The 13,463-nt window shown below is 41.6% G+C and overlaps 1 long non-coding RNA gene across 3 annotated transcripts in view; it reads left to right on the forward strand.

Annotated features, from left to right (window-relative positions):
* LOC109451261 (uncharacterized) overlaps positions 1-12,127 on the forward strand; it is a 189,838-nt gene extending 177,711 nt beyond the window's left edge. For all 3 annotated transcript variants that reach the window (XR_016019810.1, XR_016019809.1, XR_016019811.1), the window contains 2 exons: positions 10,086-10,175; positions 11,675-12,127. This is a non-coding gene — a long non-coding RNA (uncharacterized LOC109451261). The remainder of the gene's footprint in view (positions 1-10,085; positions 10,176-11,674) is intronic.
* Positions 12,128-13,463: the final 1,336 nt, after the last annotated feature.

Genomic DNA, 13,463 nt, shown 5'->3' on the forward strand with positions numbered 1-13,463 from the left:
GTACAGAAACTCTCCAAAGGCTGTATCTTTATACTTCTCTATTTCCTTTCCACGTCATCCCTCTGAACATAGAAAGCGAGTATGGCAGTTATGTGGGAATTTTACGTTAAAAAAAAATCTCACAGCCCCCAAAAATACCCTGAGATTGCGTTCAATTTCCCCTCCCCCTCCTTACTACCCACGCTACCACCAACAGTGACACCTAGTGGCCAAATATAAATTAGTCCCTTCATTCTGAGTTGAGCAGCCTTTTACAGAAAATAAAATTTCCTTTAGCAGCAAATAACGACTAAGCTTTCTGTCTTCCTGTGAATGCACAGAAGGATAGATTCTTCATAATGAAGACCTAAAATATAATATTTGGGGACGGACAGATGCATAATTTTTTCTTAAGACTATATTGGAGTTTTTAACCTGTTTTCTTTATAGTACTATAGACTTGTGCTCAATTTTCTTTACTTAGGTAACGGCCATTTTGATTTCATTATAATTTTAAAAGTTGGCAACAGCTTAGCAGTATTTTAAATGTCAACATCCAAAATATGTATCTAAAGGTAAAATATTTTAAATTAGTGATATTATAAATCAGCCATTTGCATAAATCTGTCTCAAACTCTTAAAACCACATTAACTGGCAAAAATGGTTTCCGTTTTAATGATAGTAATCTCTTAATGATTTTTTTCAATAAATGAGGAAACCATTCACAATGAAAAATTGAAAAACATTCACAATGTTAATGAATTCTTTAAGAGGTTACAAAAATATGAAATCCATATTTGGATTTGCAGTACGAAATCCATGAAGCCTGTTTTAAAAACTTTTTATTTTTACATAATTATAGATTCATAGGAAGTTGCAAAAATAATACAGAGAGGTCCCCTGTACCTTCATCCAGTTTCCCCAATGGTGACATCTTACACAACTAGAATGCAATGTCAAAACCTGGGAATTGACACTGGTACAATCCATAGAATTTATTTAGATTTTTATTTGTTTTACTTGCACTCAGTAATATACAGATATAATTTTATCACATGTGTAGATGCATGAACCACAATCAAGATACAGAACTGTTCCATCACCACAAAAATACCTCATGCTACTTCTTTATAATATTAAAATAAATGATTGAACCCAGATACCTTGTCTATGTCAAGAGGAAGGCATATGTATATCATCATCATCATCACATGCATTTATTGAGCTCTTTGTCCTTGTTAATTGCTTTACATGAGTTATTTCACTTATTTTTTGCAATAACTTTATGACATACATATTGTTTACTTTTTTTTTTTTTTACAATTGCATTTATTTAAAAGGACAGCAAGGGTAAAATTAAACATTAAAAAATGACAATTCACTTGATGTCTTGTCCTCTAATACACCAGATATAGAGTTTGCTTCAAGCCCAGTTTTAAATTCAATAAATATTGGGCACTGGTGAAGGGATTACAGACGCTGACAAAGTGCGTTGCTCAGTGCCAGCGCTCAGTTCCCCAGGTGGGGCCTTTTCTTGAGACCCTCCTATTGCCCAGGCCAGTCTCAGCATTCTAGAGCCCCGAGGATCAAGCTGGCTTCTCCTGAATGGCTTGTCAGAGTCAGCAGTGACTGAATGGAAGGGTTTAGTCCTTTCAATTCCTCCTTACTAGTTTTGTTTTTTGACATTTTACATCTTCAAATACTTGCGTATCTCTAGAACCACAACTTGTTGGGGAAAATGACATCATGAAATACCAACATGATTTGAATTAGCTACTCTAGAGTGAGGAAAGCTGAAAGGTAATTTAATGATTTTTACATCTGTCCAAGCAGGCTGTTTGAGGAAACACTGGACTGGGAGTCCGAGATTCACCCTAGTGTTGGCTTTGCCACTGACTCACTTGTGATGTGTGAACTGCCAGGGTCTTAGATTTTTCAAGTAAAGACAAGGAAGTTTGGAGATAATGACTGTTATGGACTGAATGTTTGTGTCCCCCACAAATTAAGATGTTGAAAGCCTAATACCCAATGTGATAGTATTTGGAGGTGGAGCTTTTGAGACGGAACCCTCATGAATGGAGTTAGTGCCCTTATGAAAGAGACCCCAGAGAGCTCCCTCACTCCTTTCACCCTGTGACCACACACTGAGGAGATAGCCATCTGTAACCCAGGAAGTGGGCGCTCACCAAACATCACCTTGATCTTGGACTTCTCAGCCTCCAGAACTGGGGGAAGTAAATGTTTGTTGTTTAATACACTCAGTTTGTGGTACTTTTGTTAAAGAGGCCCAAATGGACCATGGCGAAGGTCATTTTTAGTGTTATCGTTATAAAGTAAATGTTAAAAGGATTTGTTGATGATACAGGCATCTAATTATTGGGAAGGTGATTAATTAGAAATGCTCCATATGACTTAAAATAGATTTCTATCTCAAAATGGATGCTCTAGACTCTTGTAAATATGCCTTTTAGGGTCTTTGTAGACTTTCCTCTGGAAGTCACTTTCAATCTTGAAAATTTAATGAAATTTATTTGTTAGGAAATAATGTGCAAACGCATGGCACATTCTGATATAACACTTATAGTGAGCAGAAATCTCACTAGTGAGGAAATCAAAATGTTGAATTCCTGATTTAAATATGTCTCTTTCCAGCTGCGTGCTCTTTGGCAAGTCCCTTGACCTGTGTGAGTCACATTTCTCCTCAGCAGTTAGCTGTCTACTTACTGAAAATTTGTTAGTTATCTTTCAGGAAGCTTACTAGATAAAGTTGAAAATACAGGGAAATGCTTTGTAGTCTAGGACAAGTAAGGTACTACTGCAATACTGTATAAATTTGGGAAAAAATAAGTCAGACATGTGATTTACTATATATGAAAAATAAAAATAACCTTTAATGACTTTGAAATAATTATTTCTATCCACCCAACCTTAGCATTTACTTTTAAATGTTAGTACTGCTAGTATTCTACCTTTGGACAAAACACGTTTACAAAATCATGCATGAAATTTAAGTGTGTAAAGGTAGAACAATAGACTCCATAATTTAAGGGAGGGCACTGTTCATTTCCAGAGGTTTAATAATTTTAATTGATTTAATCATTTAGTCAGTGAACATATTTTTGTTGAGCATATAATATGTACTAGACACTGTTCTAGGAACTGGGGAAATAGCAGGGAACAAAATATGTAAGACATCTCTGCTTTCATAGCCTTACATTACGAGGGATGAATGGGGGAGACAGAAATAGACAAAGTAAAAAAGCAGACTATTTAATTCATTAGAAGGTGACAGAGGAGATAAATCAGCATCAGAGGAGAAAGGGTTTGTGTGTGTTAGTGAAGGGTACAAACTAATGTAGAGTGGCCCAGGAAGAAGTCTGTGACGAGGAGTTGAGTGTGAGAGACTGGCAGGCAAAGATGGCTGATGGCTTCCAGTCCCCTAACATGCAACTTCATTTCCGTACCAAGAAAATACCATACTGAGAAAGTCCCTAGAACTGGACTCAGAAACTAGATGACATTAAACCTAAATCTTCTTTCTCATACCTTGCTGAAGTGAGAGCCAATGAAGGCTGCTCAAATGAGTTTCTCTTGTGGGCAACTCTGGTAGATGGGCCAGACCAAGGAACCCAGAAAGGCTTATAACTTAGCAAAGGTTTTCTGCAACATTGGGGGGAAATTGAATATTCATTCACTAACTCAGCAATTAGCTTTTTCTTAGCTAGCCAGCTCGCTGGCTTGCTAAGTTCAGGCAGAGGGCCCAGAGGGCCTTCTTCGTTCCTATCAGTGGTCTCTCCTCAATTTCAGTAGGTGTTTCTGAGTGATAATGACCCGATGTTAAGAGGGCAAATATTTATTATAGCTCTGGGTTATTTTCTTGTCTTTTTTTCCCCATGTTGCAGAGGCAAATAATAATGCCACTTTGCAGTACAAGACATAAAATTGTAAAAAATGACACGAAAGTTCAGCTGGCAAGAGCCGTAATCACAGTGCTGAATTGTTAGCTCCAGGTATAACTGTTTTGAAATATGAGATCTGCTTATCTACTCTCCCCACCTGGGAACCTGGCCAGTGGCACAGAATTATTTAGTCCCTAAATTTGCTACCCTGCTTGATGTCATAGCCAGGACTAGCGTCCTGCAAAGGGAATCTTGTGGTTGTTAACATGCAGGAAATATATCTTCCTAGCCTCTTTCCTGAGGCCACTTATTCCATTCCCTAATTACTATATATATATATATATATATATATATATATATATATATATATATATATATATATATATACACACATACATACATATATATATTAAATGTCCCCAGAGATGTATAAACTGGCTTAAAAATTATACTTATGTGTAAATGACTGATGTAAAATAAGAGCAGGTTGTCCTGGGAAGAAAGGTTAGCTGATGGCTAGATGAGAGTGGGAAGGAAGAGACTCAGAAGAGGGGTGCTGGAGGAGGGGACAGAAGAAACAGACTGGTGGGTGGAAGAACAGCATCACCTCCTTCAGTGTTTTGCCCAAGCCAGCTCTGTTTATGCAAGACAGGAAGGGAATTAGAGGGAGAAGGTGACTGATTTTCAGAAGGGAATGTACAGAGGGTGAGGAGCAACTTTAGCTCTGCTTCTTTTCCTGAAAGCCTCCTGGAGTTTGCAATCCACTCCAGGCAGTGCAGAGCCCTGTAGAGGGTGGAGGCCATGCAGGGTGTGTCTCCATCAGGAGCCCTGAAGGGAGGTGGGGGCAGGCAGGGACCAAGCCCGGGTCTTCAGAGGGGCCAGTGGATAATCAGTGCAAGTTTACCTGCTGAAGGGATCAAGGTGGGCAGAGCAGGGTCTTACCCAGTGAACCATGGCCCTGAGGTCCTGTTTGAGGGAGAACCAGAGAGATGTTTATTCAAGGCAGCTAGGAAGAGTGTACCTGGGAGTATAATCTAGGAGAACCAAGTCAGGGTGAGATGAGTCAATATTGTCCCTGGGACACTGGAGGGAAATGTCACTGCCAAAGAATGAGGCTAAAAACAGGACCCAGCAGGGGCAAGGAAGAGTCTGGGGTAAGAATTCAGAACTGAAGCACCAGAATCTCTCCCAAAGCATATTCCACAGTGTATTCCCCCTGTGAGGTGAGCTGCTCCAGGAAAGGCTGCCATGGTCCTCCACTAAAAAGAAACTGAGAAGATGGCAACTACAACCTTCAGGTTCTTTAGCCTATTAAAAGGTCCAAGAAGTCCTACAACAAATAGACCTGTTTAGCTTTACTTAATCCATAATTTTCCTAATTAATTTGACCTTGGCTCCTTTTCATGTTACACCGAATCCGTTCTTAGTAGAAACACACTTCAGGAAACACCCTTATATAGTTTTTTCCCACAGTCCAGTAACACTCACCACCTACCTGAAGTCTCCTTGGTCACTGAGGTGGTGCAGAGTCCTTGCTATAAAACCGAGGTCTCCTCGCCGCCGGGCCCCGGGTCCACAGGTGGGCACGGACGCAGCTCATATCCGCTCCAACATGTGGGCATCTGTTGAAAGGGAGCTCAGAGAACACCAACAACCTGCTATATTGACTTGAAACCTATTGTGACTATGCTATAGGAACACTTTTGATCCACTGGGGAAGTATTTTTTGTCTTGCTAGAGAGAAATACCTTTTTATCGCAAATTCCCTACCTGTGTTTTCCACTGTGGAGTCCTTTTCCTTCCCCCCCTCTATGATGCTACCTTAAGACACCGCTGTCAATTAGCTGCCGTTTTTCACAAGCCAGTGCTGGCTAACAGACCACTAACCGCTGAGACCTAATATCCTTAGTCACACCTCACCCCTACTGAATGAAGAAGCTGAATTTTAAATTTGTTTTTCTAAAGGACACTGATTAGAAGAGTTGACAAAGCCACTTGAATGTGAAATTTTCAACTGTCTAACACGAAAAGCTTTCTCGATCTTCGTGTCTGAGGCGGGGGAGAAGGTTTATTTTCCTACTGTGTGAAAATAATGGATTTTGCCTTTTCTGGGAATCCATCATCGAAGAGTATGTTGAATACTCAAACAATGGCAGTCTAAATTCTCCCACAGTGACACTAAGTAGCTGGAACTAATTCAGAAATGTGCATGGAGCATGATGAGCATAACTTCGCGTGTGAAGAGAAGCAGGACGCCTCACCTGCCTCCGTCGTAGTTCATCTCAGGACCGACATGGGTTGGGCCAAGAGCTGCCCAGAAAATACAGGAGCTTGTTATAAATTACATCCAGCTTTGTTTTTTCTTTTTTTTCCTGTCCTTTTTCTTTTTTTTTTAAAGAGGCTCTTTGTCAAAGAGAGAATGTAAAGCTCAAATACTTTTTACTCATTTTCTTGCCGAGAGCTGCAAGCATAACCAGTAGCAATCGCCAGTAATTAATCATCGCTCTGGAGATGGGAGCACACGTTCAAAGACATTTTCAACCCACTGAAACACGTCATGGGTTTAAAATTCTGCCACAAAGGCAGAATCTCTGGAATGAGGCTTTACTTTTCTTTCTGATTTTGATATACCTACTGAGTGTGGCCAAAGGCCATCGTTGGAAAATCATCAGGGATGAAAAAATTCCTCTTGAGGGATCCTGGGCAAACAAGCATCTCTGGACCAGACTCTAGACAAGCAGCAAGATGGTCAGAGGCAAACATGTGACACTGGGGAAAATATTAGGCGAAAATATTTGGCAATGCTCTTTTGTGGCAATGAACAGAGACTCTCAAGTTGTAGGAGTGATTTATTGCAAGGATGCTTGTGGAACAGCACTGGAAATAGAAAATGCTCAGGGCCAGAGATAGTTCTAGAAACCACTTATGCTCTTTGTTGCTCTCAGCAGCCACAGGGATGCCCTGTATTGGTTTATCTGCTTATTTTTGTCACCTGCTCCATTCTACCCTCTCGGCAGACTGGCTTCTATTGCTTGCTCATAACTTCCCCTTTCTTATAACTTCAGCTTGGATGTGGCCCCTCTTGTTCCACCCTCTCTTTAATCCATCCTTTTAAAACTTCAGCCTTTATTACTGACTCATTCTCTTGGCATTTTCATAGCTCATATTCCCAGGAGAGCAAATTTAACTTGTCCAGATGATAGTTATGGGCCCGGCCATAAGTTGCTAGTCAGCCTATGGCTGTCTTACCTCTGGGTCAGGTGTTCAGCCCTACTCTAATCAACTGGGACCAGGTGGAGTAGGGTTACACTGTTGAACACACACTCCCCTAGATCTGTCCCTTCAGCAGGGGCTGTAACTAGGCAGGCACAGTGGTTGACATCTGATATCACTGTCATATTCCTGTTTCATCATTAATGAGATCTCTCAGAGCAGTCCACACTGTTCTCATACACGAGCCCCCACAGCTAGCAAAGCTCAGTTCTACTTTTAAATAAGTCTCTAATCTGTTCATGTTTTCCCATCCTCACTGCCACTACCCTTGTCAAGGTCATAACTTCCCTCACCCAATTTCTTCCTAGATGCTCTCCCTGTGAGCATTCCAATTCTTCCCCAATCTTGCAACCATCTTTCTATGATTCAAATCTGATGACACCACCCTCTGCTAATAATATTCAGTGGCTCTCATTGTCCAAAGGGTAAAGTCTAATTCCTTGGTATTGTTTAGAAGGTTTAAAGGTTTGACCTGGACTGCACCAGCTTTCTCCCACATCATCTCTCACCACATTCCTCCTTGCTCTCTATGCTCCCGCTTACTCAACTCCTGTCAATTTCTCACACATTCTGTGCTCTCTCTGCTTTTCCATTTGCCCTTCCCCAACTCTCCTCCTTCCCAGCTGACACTTCACTTCCTTGGACTTTCTAACTCTCAAGATGAGTGTGATGAGTACAGGGAGCATATCTGCTGTTTGCAGTTATATTATAGGCCCTGGCCCTCTGTGGCCACACAGTAGGTGCTCTGTAAATAGTACTTGCTCGTGTGTTGTCCTGGAACTCCAAGAAGTTGTCATTTCTGTGTGGGACTCAAAGTGAAAGGTAAATAAAAGAGATTTGGGAAAATGAAGAGAGTGAAGTGAAATAGAGAAGGACATGATATAATGGTTTTTAAAAACTCATGGAGTATAGATGGACCCCTGAAGGAAGGAAAAAGATCTATGGACTTTGATTACTGAGAGAAATATGCAGCCCCCAGAGGGCTAGCCAAGATCAAAGGATATTGCTGAGGAATCCATCTCAAGGATATCTAGCCATTAACAAAAAGCAGGATTTAGGCTCTGGATTAATTTCTTTAGCAGAGAGCAGTTCAGCTCCCTTCTAAAGCACTTGGAATAGTTGTGGTACTTCGGGGCGATATGAACCTGGACACCTGTTTCCTGGGGTTTCAGGGACCGTCTGCATTCCAAGGTACAGCCTACAGCTCCCTATGTGTTCCCACTATCCAGAGCTCTCGTGTACTTCCTGGTACAGGTTCACAGAGACTGTGGAATAGTTTATTTGCCCCTTAAGAAACCTGGGCTAAGCTCCCCTCCTATGTCCTGCCCCCCCAACCCCCATGGGAGCTTGGGGGAGAGAGAAGAGCTGGACAACCTCACCGTACTTCTGTGAAGGGTCATGCTCCTCTCTCTCTGACATTAGCCCTCTCTGGGAGAGTATTGAAGGCAAGCCACCATAATTCTTATCTCTACTGGCTTCAGGTAGATACTACATTTTCACAGTAGCTACCAAAACCATGCAAGTGAAACCACTCCCCATATGTTTTAATGTGAGAGCCTAAATTCTTGAGGTGGAAAAAAAAAAAAAAAAAGGAAGCCAAAAGGAGAACATCCACCTCACGTTATTTAGCAAGTGGAAGATATAGAGGGAAAGAGAGAGGGCAAACAGCCAGTCAGTAACATGGCATAAAAAACGAGTTATCTTTAAGCACACAGATTAGCCACAACTTCTCATAGAATCTGTTTCCTGCCAGTAGCAGCTGGTACCCAGAGAAGAACTCAGTCTCACCAGGAACCCAAGAAGGAGAGGATGGCCAAAGTCAACAGGCACTGCAACCACCTGAGGACTCATCGTAGACAGGGGTCACAGCAGGAAGAAATTGCTCCCGGAAGTTCAGAGCTGTGTGTTGGTCTGAATTAGAAAGGCTTGTAGATCACACCCCTCCATCCATGTCCCTGCTAACATTCCTCCAAATAGCCTGCGATCCATGAGACTTGAACCAAGCAACAGGGGTGAGAAGCAGCCCTTGTCCTGACATCCAGAGGCAGGGTGTTGCCCTCTCAGCAAAGTGGGGGGCTTAGTAATCTCATTTCTTGATAGTTCAGTCTGAAGAGATACCGGATTCCCACCTCCAGGTCCTTCACTCTGAGATGGATACACGTTGACATTTGCTGCATCGTTTGAATCTTTTTCCTCCTTTTTCTCCTTCTGCAAAAAGCAAATGAACAAATAAAACCAAAACAAAACACTTAAAAAGCCTCAGACAAACTGGATTCCCTTAGTCAAGGTACTTAACCTCTCCAAGCCTGTTTTTTCACCTACAAATTAAGGGATAAGATTTGCTGAAAAGCCCTCTGGATTCCTAAAGTCTATGACGTTTCATACAAAATAGTCAGAGGCCTCAGGAAAGCAGGGGAAACATATTCTTTCCCCTTATGGACCATCAAATAAGAAGAAGAATGAGTAACTGGGTGCAGAGTGCACAACAAACCTGACTTACAGACTTAAGATGCCTAATTAAATGGTGGCCTCCCCAAGGTCACAGCCTGCTTCCTGTTGGTGTCTGGTACTCCGTAATGCTATGCTTCCTGCGGCTCCCTGACAGCTGTGGACTTGACTCTTAACAGACTCTGTTTGTTTTTCTCCAAGGTGGATCCTAGACATGCACTGAAGGCCCTGTGGGCAGAGGCACAGGGTCGCTGCCGAGATTTGTATGTGTTCTTTTCTGCTCCTCATTGTTTAGGCCAGTGTGTCGGGTGGGAACTAGATTTAGGAAGAGTCGCTCTGATTTCGGCTGCCTGTTCCTTGCTCACAGTCGGGCCACCTTAGGATGTTGATTGTTGTGCTTTTGCCTATTGTTTTCCTGCTCCCTATTTCTAATTTTTCTCTCTCTCTCTCTCTCTCTCTCTCTCTCTCTCTCTCTCTCTTTCCAGAGGCTGACGCAGTTCTTTCCACCCCGAGTGCTTGGCCCCACTCTCCAGCTCTGGGCTCCGTAACCCATGGCAACAAGAGAAGGGAAGCAGGTGATCACATACATATTCTTCCCCCACCACCCCACTCCCGCTCTGGCAGTCTAGGGCACACAAAGGGAGGACTCTCAACTGACTGCAGTGCCAATTAGAGACACAGGCCTCATGGCTGGTGCCGAAGGCTCAGGGCTTCCGGGTCACGCTACAGCAGCTGCTGGGGAGCAGCGTGGCCTCTCTTCTACTTGTTCCAGCTCCTCGTATTTCTCCAGGGCAGCAAAGTAAAATCCGACCTTGCACACACAGTTAAAAATGCCTTCACAATAGTCCATTCCCAGCTAGCCCAGCCATGAACCCTATTTTATGTCACCATGGAGACTGGCAGAATTGTGACTGGTAGTAATCAGCGAACTTTCATATACTTAAAGTAAGAATTTTTTTTCCACGTGATTTTCTAAATGGAAATCATAGTTAAGTCATTTGAAATCTAAACTCTCACCGGTGTTCCCCTTTATATTTATGTGTTCTAGGAAGCTTCAACCCAATTCAACGGCTTTTTGTTCCTTGCCAAATTTCCTATTGGGTTTGACCTACAAATCCAAAGAGTCAAGTGATTGACCTGTGCTCAAGTGGTCATAATCCCCTTTCTGTACAGGGACTAGAAATACGTGATGGATTCTTATCTGACTTGGTCAGATCTAGTAGCTGTAAGTTAATAAAAAAAAGTCGTTTAAAGTGAAGCGTCATAAAAAGTGATACATCCAAACCCACGTAACATTTTATTTTCATTTAAAACTTACAAATATATATTAATCTCCCACTCTTTTCATGTAGGGCCAAACTCTGATGCTTGGAGGCCAAGATGACTTTTTTGTATAAGTTGTATTCATAACGCATCATCTACAATTTTTGGTTTCAGTTTTTTAGTGTTGTAAGAATTTAAAGACACTTGAAAAGTGATCTGAGCCCAGAATCTGTCTAGATTTTTATGGTTCCCCCAATATTTTATAACAGTCTCATTCCAACCAAAGCAAAATAACTTGCCTATTCTTTCCAAATAATTCAACTCATTTTTCAAGGAAAATCCTTATTTCCTTCTGTATTCATATTGCATTAGTTTACATATTATTCAATACAATTGCAAATGACAAAAAACAAATGCAACTGGCAAAAACTGATTTGGGAATAAACCCAAGTGTTCTTGATAAGTTGGACAGCCAACTGATGGGAGCAGAGGTGTGTAGGCACTCAAAAGAGTGGTATACAGCATCACAGGGCAACTGGGAACTTTCAGCCGTTCCAGCACATGATGGTTGAACGTGCTTACTAGCAGCAGGAATACGGTAATGTGATTTCTTATACTAGAAAGGTAATTCTGGCACGGAAATAGGCAGCCCCTTTCACTGATCTCTTCCACATACCGCTCCTGAACCTGTGCGTTTATCCCTAAGAGCAGTTCTTCATATTGAGCATTTGGACACCTCTACCTGTCCCATTTGCTCCTCAAATTCAACGTGTCCAAAACCAACCCTTTCTTTTCTTTTAAAACGGAATAGAACACACTGGTTTTGCTAGTAGGAGAACTCTTTCATCAAAGGAAAACTTAAGCCATTTGAAATCAAGATGGGAGCCCAGGGGCCCAAACTCCTTCAGGACCCTCCAGGAGATCCCAAGGAGCTTCCGAGAACCTCTACAATTCTTCAGAGCACAGATGGAAAACCTCTGGAATAGCGTACAGACTTTGGAGCCCGACAAAGCTGTTTCAACTCCTCATTGTTCCACATACTATCTGTGGACTTTGGGCAAATTAATTATTATCTGAGTCCCAGTTTCCTCAGAAATAAAGTGAGAATAGTATAACCACTAATAAAAATTGTGAGGAGAAGATGAAATGGCTCATGAGAAGCATTTGACTTGCTGAGGTGCTCACCAGAGTCTCCAAATCAGCTCCTTAAATAAAATAAAATAAAATAAAATAAAATAAAATAAAATAAAATAAAATAAAATAAGGCACCCAATTCCCATGGTTTGAAACTTCAGTTGCCATTGGCCCTTTTGTCCTCTTAAACCACCACCCTCCCACCATATCATCCAGTCATTTGGGATGTTCTGCACTTTCTAGCCCCTTAACATTTAATCTTCACTTTAGCTTCCATTTCATTCTCATGTTACTACCTTAGTTCCTGCCTTACTTCCTTAGTCCCCTAACTTCCTGCAAATTCAACCTACACATTGATGTCCAATGTTCTTGAATTATAGAAACCGACTGGGCAGATCATGCTGAGAGCCCCTCAGAGGTGCCCAGTGGTCTACCACCTAAAATCCATATGGCTGAGTTTGGCATAACACTGTTCCAAGCTTTATAGACTCTTTTCTTTTTCGGGCTTATCTTTGACCCCTTCCCCACCAACATTCCATGTCCAGCCCAAGCAACTCCTCTCTGTCCTCTGAACACAAGAATTTCATTCTTCACCAAACCCGTGCCTCTGCCCTGCTGTCTTCTCCACCTTGAGAGCCCCTCCTGCACACCTCTGGCTGCTAAGTCACACCAAGATCTCAAGCTGAAGGAACACTCTTGTTATAATGTTGTTTCATCTTTTAAATACCCTCCCCTGACCTCATCCCCCAAGGTTTGTGCCAATCTCTCTGTATTGTTATTATCAGTACATTTATTGTGGTCTCATTTGTGAGATCATTTCCCCCATGAACCTGACTCAGAACCTTGCCATAGTTAGTTTCAGAAAATGTGTCTTGGATGAATACTTTTTGATCAATAAAAATCCCAATGTAATAGATGAAATCCAAAAGAGGAAAAAAAAGCAAAAACTAAAGTGGATACCAAGCCTTACTGTGGGTTCATAGGGTACCATCTCCTCAGCGGTGAGAGGGGGCATTGCTACCCTTGATGTCTTGGTTTTCCTCCCAGAGGTTGTGCGTGTGGGCAAGGATAAAGATTAATCCAGAGGAAACAGGGTTTTCCTTGACTCTATGTTTTATTGTTACAAGTTTATTCATTGTTTTTTAGAGAGAGAAAATAAAACTTCTGTAAATTACTGCATTGCAAAGGAAACAAAGGAAAACCCACATGTTCTTCCAAGGGCCTCTTGCTGCCATTTTATTTTCTGTCTACCAAGCTTGTAGTGGAATATCATGGGCCATGATTTCCTGAACACTTTAATTATAGGAAATTCCCATAATTATAGGAAATTATGACCCCAGTAACAATTTCTGACTTGTCCACATCAAACTCCTTTCCTTTTCCCATTACAGCAAATCTAAAACTTCATACAATGTTATTCCATATTGTAACCATGAAAAACACAGAACATTACAATGAACAGCAAA

The sequence above is a fragment of the Rhinolophus sinicus genome, chromosome 17 (genome assembly GCF_057876585.1).
Source record: "Rhinolophus sinicus isolate RSI-liver-muscle chromosome 17, RSI-T2T, whole genome shotgun sequence".
Classification (NCBI taxonomy): Eukaryota; Metazoa; Chordata; class Mammalia; order Chiroptera; family Rhinolophidae; genus Rhinolophus; species Rhinolophus sinicus.